This window comes from Sturnira hondurensis, unplaced genomic scaffold, assembly GCF_014824575.4.
Source record: "Sturnira hondurensis isolate 20B ecotype Veracruz unplaced genomic scaffold, ASM1482457v3 Scaffold0006413, whole genome shotgun sequence".
In the NCBI taxonomy this organism is placed as follows: Eukaryota; Metazoa; Chordata; class Mammalia; order Chiroptera; family Phyllostomidae; genus Sturnira; species Sturnira hondurensis.
This window is the reverse complement of record NW_028079044.1, coordinates 3,710,700-3,719,631: the sequence shown is the minus strand read 5'-3', so window position 1 is coordinate 3,719,631 and position 8,932 is coordinate 3,710,700. Positions and strand designations below refer to the sequence as shown.

At 35.7% G+C, this 8,932-nt stretch overlaps 1 pseudogene; it reads left to right on the top strand.

Moving 5' to 3' along the window:
- Nucleotides 1–7,205: 7,205 nt before the first annotated feature.
- On the top strand, nt 7,206–7,409 carry LOC118989050 (uncharacterized; annotated as a pseudogene).
- The last annotated feature ends 1,523 nt before the right edge of the window (nt 7,410–8,932 follow it).

Below are 8,932 nucleotides of genomic sequence, written 5' to 3'. Positions count from 1 at the left end.
CAATTTGCTGTGAGTGAAGATGGGCAATTTTCAGAGTCAAAGAAGCTAATGTAAAACTGAATTGATTATAGAATAAAATATTCTCATCCATGGAGTCTTTTAAGGACCTGGGCACCATTGCTGGGAATACTTTTAAATGAAGTGTAGTATCGCCCTGGCTCTCAGAGCTCAGTGGATTAAGTGTGGGCTCATGAACCAAAGGGTCACTAGTTCAATTCCAGTCTAGGGCACATGCCTGGGTTGTAGACCAGGGTCCCAGTGGGGTGTATGTGAGAGGCAACCACATATTGATGTTTCTCTCCCTCTCCTTCTCCTTCCCTTCCCCTCTCTCTAAAAATAAATAAAGATCTTTAAAAAAATGAAGTGTAGTATCACTAGAACACTTAGTCTCAAAATTTCAGACATATCTTATTAGATAGAATACTTTTTACTATGTGGTTTAGATTGGGGAAAAATGAGAAAAACTAGAACACAACTAAAAAAATAAATGAGCTCCCCATTTTTGGTAGTTATGGGTTGTTGCACTATCTAAAATAAGAAACTGCAGCTGAAGAAGCACTTGCATTTCTTCTTGTTTGTAGTGCATTTTGGCTAAAGTCTATAGCAGAACATTAATAGAAGCAGTGCCTGTTGCCTTGAAGAGTAATTCAATTGGAAAAACACATAAGAAAAACTAGAAACTTAATGAATATAAATCAGAAAGGCTATATTGTAACATTGGGAACGTTAAGATAAGTACCAATGGCAAGTTAAGCATTGGCAAGTGGAGGTGAATGTAGCATTCACGAGGGACCAAAAGAGAAACAAGACCAATACTTTTTGAGGAGTCTTCTAACATATTCCCTAGTATCTGAAAAGCTTCAAGCCTTCCAAATGTGGACTTTTTACAAAGCATTCGTATCCTTTTTTTTTTTTTTTAAATAAGGGCATTGTCACCTCTGACCTAGATTGGAAAACCCTCCTAAAAGGTCTTGTCACTTTCACTCTGGTTCCAAGACTGCCCTTTGTACAGTTCAAAAGCCACAGAGCCCTTTACGTCGAGATCTCTTCATCTGATAAAATGGCAACATGATCATGCATTCCTCTGTCTGCATTTCACTTGGAATAAATGCAAATGTCTTATCAGATGTGCATGTTTTCACTCACCTTCCTGGCTCTTCATTTTCATGTTCAGGCTATACTGGGCCTCCAGAGATTCCTAAAATGCCGCCAGTCCTTTCTGCTCCATAAACACTGCATATCCACCTCAGACCCAATTCCTCATGTCTTAGCGTGGCTAACTTCTACTCTTCAAACGCCAGCTTAATTGCACTTCCTCAGAGGAGCCCCCACTCACTACCTAATTTTCAGTAGCTGTCTCCTGCGATCTGCCCTTAAACACTGTGTCCTGGTCTTTATAATACTTAACACCATTTAAAGCTGTGTGTTTGTACTAATTAGGATACGAGATAAGCTGCTGTTAAACAAATAGATAATCTCAAAGACTGGAGCCCAAGATTCAGTAGCTTGAATGACACATGATGGGATTTCCCCCTCCCCAAACATTTTGACTGTTTTTATGAAACGCTTTTTTGTGAAAGAAATTGTTTGAAACTTTTGAGTTCAGTATACCTCAGTGTATTATGAAAAGGATCTAATTATTGGAACAATTGGGAGAGGCAAAGAAATGCTATTATTTATGGGTATGGACAACATATTTTCAGTTTTTGATTAAAATATTATTGCCTATATACAGTATAATCAATCTATGATAAAATTAGGCATAATAGATAGCATTCAGATCTAGAATTTCAAAATCATATTACATGATTTAATATAGGACATTCCACGTTAGTGAAACTGCATCTGCCTAATAGTTATCTTCTTAGCTAATTATAAGTCACATTTTTTCTAAGTATATTTTAGAGTATACTATTATTACTATTATGACTCATTACTGGGGCTAAATATATAAACTATTTATGCAGTTATATAGAATCCAAAGCAAAGTGTTAAGCCATGCTTTGCTTATGAAAATTATATTTACTTAAAAAAATTCAATGATTCATGAGTTAATTTTGTCTGTCTTCTGCACACCTGCATATGTTTTTGTAAAATTATTTTAATAAAAGTATTTTAGGTTCTATTCCAGGAGAGAGACAGATATTATTCAGGGACATCTTGGTGGGCCACACAAAATAAAACAAATTTTGCCAATATGAAAACAACGTTGGTTTGAAGAGTATAAGAAATAATACTCGACTTACCCCAAAGTCATTTTTCTGGCAATGTTAACACCCTGGAACACAACTGACAGGTAACAAGCAAACTAAAACAAGAATTATGAACTGCTAAATAGCAATTATAATATGTGTATATTTAATGCCTGTTTTAAAGTTCCTGGATTGAAGACTCTTGCCTGGCCATACCACTGTGATAGAATCCATCACTCTCAGTTGTAATCATTAAATTAGTCTCTATCTCCATCCTATTAAATTATAAATTCCTTAATGGTAAAAATTCTATTCAATTCAATATCACCTAGAAGAATAGAACAATGCTGAAATTGCAATGTAGAAAAATTTAATTGCAGTATGTAAATGTTCCTAACTCGGGTGATAGATATGTTTTTTCAACTTTATTAACCCCCTTATACTGACTTCAATAATTTGTATATTTTTGTCCAAGTGAACTTCACATACAACCACAATAAGTGTGAGAGCTGTTTTCCCAGGTCACACTATCAGCAGTCACCAGTGGCACTTGGCAAAGGCCCCAGAGCTACTGATGAAAGTAAGAGGAACAGAGGAAATAAATAAAAATCAAAAGAAAATGCCAGTAACATCACAGAATAAAAAGAGCAAGTCATTCTACTTACTATAGTTATTAAGAAAAGGTTGAATGATCTTCCAGAAATATCTCTGAAAGCACTTAAGTATGTAATGCAATACAAAAATATTCTCATCAAAATAAAAGGTAAAGATATGGCTCTGGTTAAACTAATAAACTTCATCTATATGGAAAATCAGTTTCTTTTCTTAAAAGATTGTATGTATTTATCTTTAGAGAGAGGGGCAGTGAGGGAGAAAAAAATGGAGAGAAATATTGGTGTGTGAGACAAACATTGTTCACCTCTTGCATTCTCCCCATCTGGGAACTGGCCTGCAACTCAAGCATGTGCCCTGAATGGGAACTGAACCAGAAATTTTTCTCTTTGGAGGACGATGTTGGACGATGGCCAACCAACTGAGCCACACCAGTCAGGCCAGGGAAATTAATTTCTTAACATAAGTTATGTACATATTATACTAGATGAAAGATATTACTGTATTGCTAATTCTGGAACTTATTTTGATTCATTTCAAAATTTTTATGGAATTTATTGGGATGACATTGGTAATAAATATTACATATGTTTCAAGTGTACAGTTCTATAATACATCATCTCTATATTGTATTGTGTGTTCATCACCCCAAGTCAAGTCTCCTTCCATCATCATTTATCACCCTCTACTCTCTTCTACCTTTCCCACCTGAACTTCCACTCTGGTAATCACCAAGCTGTTGTCTGTATCTGAAGTTTTCTTTTTCTTAATCTCTTTACCTTTTTCACCCAGCCCCATAACTCTCCTCCCCTCTGCCAGCTGTCAGTCTGTTCACAATTTATGAGTCTGTTTCTATTTTGTTAGTTGATTTTCTTCATTAGATTCCACATATAAGGGAAATCATATGGTACTTGTCTTTCTCTGACAGGCTTATTTCACTTTTGAAGAAAGTTCACATGAGAAGCCTATGATGAGGTTTTATAAGAACAAGAATTGTTTTTTGGAAACTTCTCTGACATCACAAATTCTTCCTTAAGCTCGTACTCTGCAGAAGCTGAATTGTAATGACAAATATAGTATGTCACTGAATCTGCTTTAGAGATTAGTGTAAACATATCATAAACACAAGGTATGGTTTGTACTTAGAAAAATCCTGGCTCCCAATTAATTAATTGGTGAGGGACATTTAATTAGTCATTAGCTAAGTATGGTATAAACTCATTAATTAGATGGCTGTCTTTAAGGCATACTCCTTCTCAGTTAAGAAAACATTGCAATAACTCCTGCAAAACATGCATGAAGCTTAGAAACTTAGTGCTATGTCAAACAAACCATAAACTAAAACTATTTTCTGTATGACTCAGATTATATGACATTCTGAAAAAAGCAAATCTGTAGTGACAAAATGATGATCAGTGACAGCTAGGGGACAAGGGCGAAGGGAAAATGTTATGTATAAATGATTGACATTTTGTATGATGAAAATATCCTATATCTTGTATAGGACAGCAGATACACATCTGTAGACATTAGTTAAACCTATGGAATTATATACTAAAATGGGTGAAGTTTGTTGTATATAAATTGTACTTCAATAAAAATGACTCCTTATCTCTCCACCCCCTGAAGAAAAGAAAATTATTTTTATCATTGTTCTCATACCTCATTTCTGGAGACAAATTGCCTAAAGATTTAGTCAGACTAAGGTATCAGCTGTGCCTTCACTGTGAATTATATGAATACCTTTGGATCCACCCTTATTCTTTATTCATGTTTCTGATTATACCACCTGCATATTTAATATGTGACTTTGTTTTTAATCTGCTTCTTCCTCAGGTGAATCTTTTTGTTTGTTTGTTTATGACATCACTCGGGGTATTATTGAAACCTCTGTTCTCAGTGATTAAATGCCTACGTTCAGTAAGCGCAATGTCACCTGCAAACCAATGGCTGACATTTACTGAACATTTCTTAGGTGCCAGTCTGTTGAAAACTCTTCATATATATTAATCATCTATTGATCATAACAGACTTGGAGACTCTATTATCCTCATCTTATGCATGAGGAGACTAAGACACCAAGAAGAGTGTAACTTGACCAAGTTCAGTGACTGGTAGAAGGTGAAGCTGGGGTACTTGTGTGTCACAATGTAAGCAGTAAGCGGGTTCATCACCAGTCAGCATTGGGTCCCTCATTCCAAATACCACTGCTTTCACTCTCCTTCTGGATCTTATTAAAGACTAAATAACATGGATCTCTATAGTTAATACATTTAATCTCATAAAAATATAAACATTCAACATTTCCTTTATATTTTGACCTGATTTGTTAGGCAAACCAAGGACATAAAGTCTCATACCACCTATCCAATGAAGAATGCATTCTTTCTTAGAAATTGGTTTTTACTAATTTACAATTAATATCAGCTCTGGTAGTAATTTTATAGTCAAATCTTTCTTCATTAAATTATGACAATATACCAGGGCATTAAAATATCTTTGACTAACATGGCAAAAATATATTTTATTCCTTCTAATGTAAAGCAAACAATTCTGGATACCTCCTGAGTTCAGGTAGAAAAGAAAATGTTAGTGAGTCAACCGGGCTTGTTCAACTTCCCTCCAACTTGCTTGCTGTATTTCCTCTCTTTAGTGGCTGTGACAATGATGTGGCTGGGGAACGACTCCCCTCAGGACTGAAAGTCATGGAGACCAATTGCTGTTCATTTTACTGGCCAGACAGCTCTATTGTATCAAAAGTTTGAAGGTATCAATACACCTACTCGCACCATTTCTTTAAAGAAAAGAACCCAATATCCTCTCACCCTCCAGGGAGGTTGAGCCCTTGAATTTTATCACAGCTCACCTCACCGCTTCAGTAACACAAGAAATTCTCAATTAGCAGGTTCAATTAGAACCTGGTTAAGCACAGATTTTGTTGTACCCTAGCTGACTCAATAGTTGTGGCTCAGTCTCCTACTCACTCATTAATATCTATACCACTGATGTATTCTATGATAGTATTGGAATAAACATCTCACCTCTCAAAAAGGAGATGCTATCAATATTTGTATTTCCATGACTTTTTAAAAACCTGTTTATCAATGCATCCTCTTGTCTGTCAAACATACTATGCAGTATTTGTTAGAGCATCTAAGAACTACTGCAATTCAAGCTCCAATAGTTAGAAGTCAGAGGAAGTATTGCTCACCCAAGTGAACCCTTCTATGACAGATGGCCCTAGGAGATCTCGTGAGCTACTTGTCCTGCCATCATTTCACATTTTTGTCCCTCTCCCGTGACTATTTCCCTAGACAGAGGTCTAAAACTTTATTTCCTTGGTTGGGATTTTTTGTTCCCATGTGCTTTGCTATTGTTGCTCTCCCTGTCAAAATGAGGTTAGTTGCTGCAACTAGGTTTTAGTCAAAACAGAGCAAAAAAAAATCAAAACAAAACAAAAAGAGTCTCATAGTAACAACGAACAAACCAATGGTTGCCAGAGAGGAGTGGGGTGGAAGGACAGGTGATAAAGGTCAAGGAGGATATACTCAGTGATAGTGTGATAACTTTGTATGGTGACAGACGGTGGCTAGACCTAGTGTGCTAATCACATTGTAAGATATATGGATGTTAAATCACTATGCTGTACACCTTAAAATATGACATTGTTTCACTAACTATAATTGATTTATTTTCATATTTCTTTTTAAAAGATTGCATTTATTTATTTATTTATGTATTTATTTATTTTTCAAGAGAGTGCATGAGAGGGAGAAAGAGGGAGAGAATCATCGATGTGGGATCAGTTGCCTCTCTCAAGCCCTGCAATGGGGACCTAGCCTGCAACCCAGGCATGTTCCTTGACTGGGAATCAAATTAGCAACCTTCTGGCTCACAGGCCAGTGCTCTATCCACTGAGCCACACAAGCTAAGGCAACTAACTATAATAATACTACTTCAATAATAATAATTAAATATAAAAAACAAGAACCAAGTAATCTTCACAGTCAAAGAGCAATCATTCTCACAAGTACCGGAACATTATGTGGGGAGAGGATTGACTATTAGTGGCTTATTCATCTATTTCATATGCACAAGAGTCACTAAATGTAGCCAGTTCTCACTGGTTTGTCTTTAACCCAGCCCTTACTGAATCTTATTTCCCTTCTAATTTTGTTTTGCTTCAATTGCTATATCAGCTAGTCACATGTTTTGCAAAATTTCCCCAACACAAGACCTTGATAGGATGACTAGAGTGTCCATTTACTTGAGAGGTGAGTCCAGAATCACAAATTAGTGAGACAGAGTGAAACAGAGAAGGGAGAAAATAATGACTGTGGTAGAGGGCTGCAAGATAAAATACAGTATGCCCAGATATGTTTAAATTTAAAGTAAACAATAATCGCTTCTCGGCCTTTTGGCTAAGATCAAGTGTAGTAAAATAAACAGTAAACACCTTTTCATATAGATATATCTGCCAAAGTTTGTATGAGGCATATTTAAACTAAAAAAAATATTTGCAGTTTATCTACAGGTCAAATGCCCCTGGGCACCTTGTATTTTTATTTGCTTAATCTGACAATCCTGGCATTGCACATCCATAAACAACCAGAGACCAATCCTGATAAACCATACGAAATATTTTTTAAAAATCCCTTTAGAGGACAGCCCAATTGACTCACTTCCTGTGGTGCTCAGGGCTACCCTGACTCCTTAGCTCTGCAAATAAGGTAACCTGGAGTCAATCTTTGTTTTACACGTCAAGGACAAACTCAGGATCACTTCACACTTGTCCTTTACTAGTTTCATACAGCACAGTGTACACAATTTTTATTTTGTTTTTGCAAGGTACAATTAAACATAAATTATAACATGAGCAGGAGTGGTCCATTTCATTCTCTGTCTTCCCAGTGGGCAGCTCGAAGGCTCAGGCTGCACGAAGAGGAAGGGATATGTGGATTTGGTGCCGTGGTAGTTAGTAGTGTTGCATGCAGTCAGCAGGCGAAGATCCATGATGGCTGCCTTGGTGGAGCACCCACCAAGTGAGTAAGTATCACTTAAGTGATACTTAAGCACCCATTAAGTATCAAATAACTTAATATTTGAGTTACTTAAAAGGATTGACTATTCACTCAATTACTTTCAGGCAAGGAGTTAATTGACTTAGAAATTATATGTTTTTATTTAGGCCATAGGGTAGTATGTAGGAACTGTACAAGTAACTTGAAATTTAGCCTCATGTTAAAAGCAAAATGTTTTATAAGTTTCTTCAAATTCAGTGATATATTATTTCTACTATACTTTCAAAAGTACAATAATGAATAAGTACCAATAATATGAGAATACAAATGATTGAATCCATTAAATAACTTGTATTTAAGGAAACAGTTATTATTTTTCAATCAATAAAACCTAACCAGCTATTTTCAAAATAAATTTGGCACAGTTGACTAAATTTATTTGTGTTTATCCTTAGTCTCTAGCACAAGTTTTCTTCAGATATTTATTTTCAAGGGGTAAGAAATAGAATTATAAATCATTTACATTTATCTACACTTACTTTCAGAATAGCATATTTGTAAAATCTGTGAAAATCTAATATACTCAGAATAACACCAGCCCTTCCAGAAATAGCACATGCTGAGTGATTAAAATTTTTTGTGAAAATTATTTTTTTATACTAAATTTTATAAAAATAAGGAAATATAGGAAAATGAAGAAATACTATCATTTGAAAAGCTATTTCACTTTGGCATTTTGAAATAGGTACTACATTGCTGAGGTACTTTATGTGTCAGATGGCTTTAAATCAGAGGTCAACAAGTTTCTGTTTTTTTTTTTTCTGTAAAACACCCTACAGTGATTTTCCCACAATTTGCAATCCAAGGAGTCTCTGGTGTTTGATGTTTCTGAGTAGGAGCAGGTCGTTGGAGCTATAGTCAATCTCCATATTTGCTGCATCTCTCTATTTGAATCCCGTAGTTTGGGAGGAGGACTCTTAGTTGGCTGAGAAAAATATCCACATCAAGCACTCCTAGTGAATGCCTGTGGTATGGCTATTTCAGGGGAAGAGTCCCACATGCTTCTGCAATGATTTGAGTTGCAAGCTGAAATAGCCCCTCTTTTAA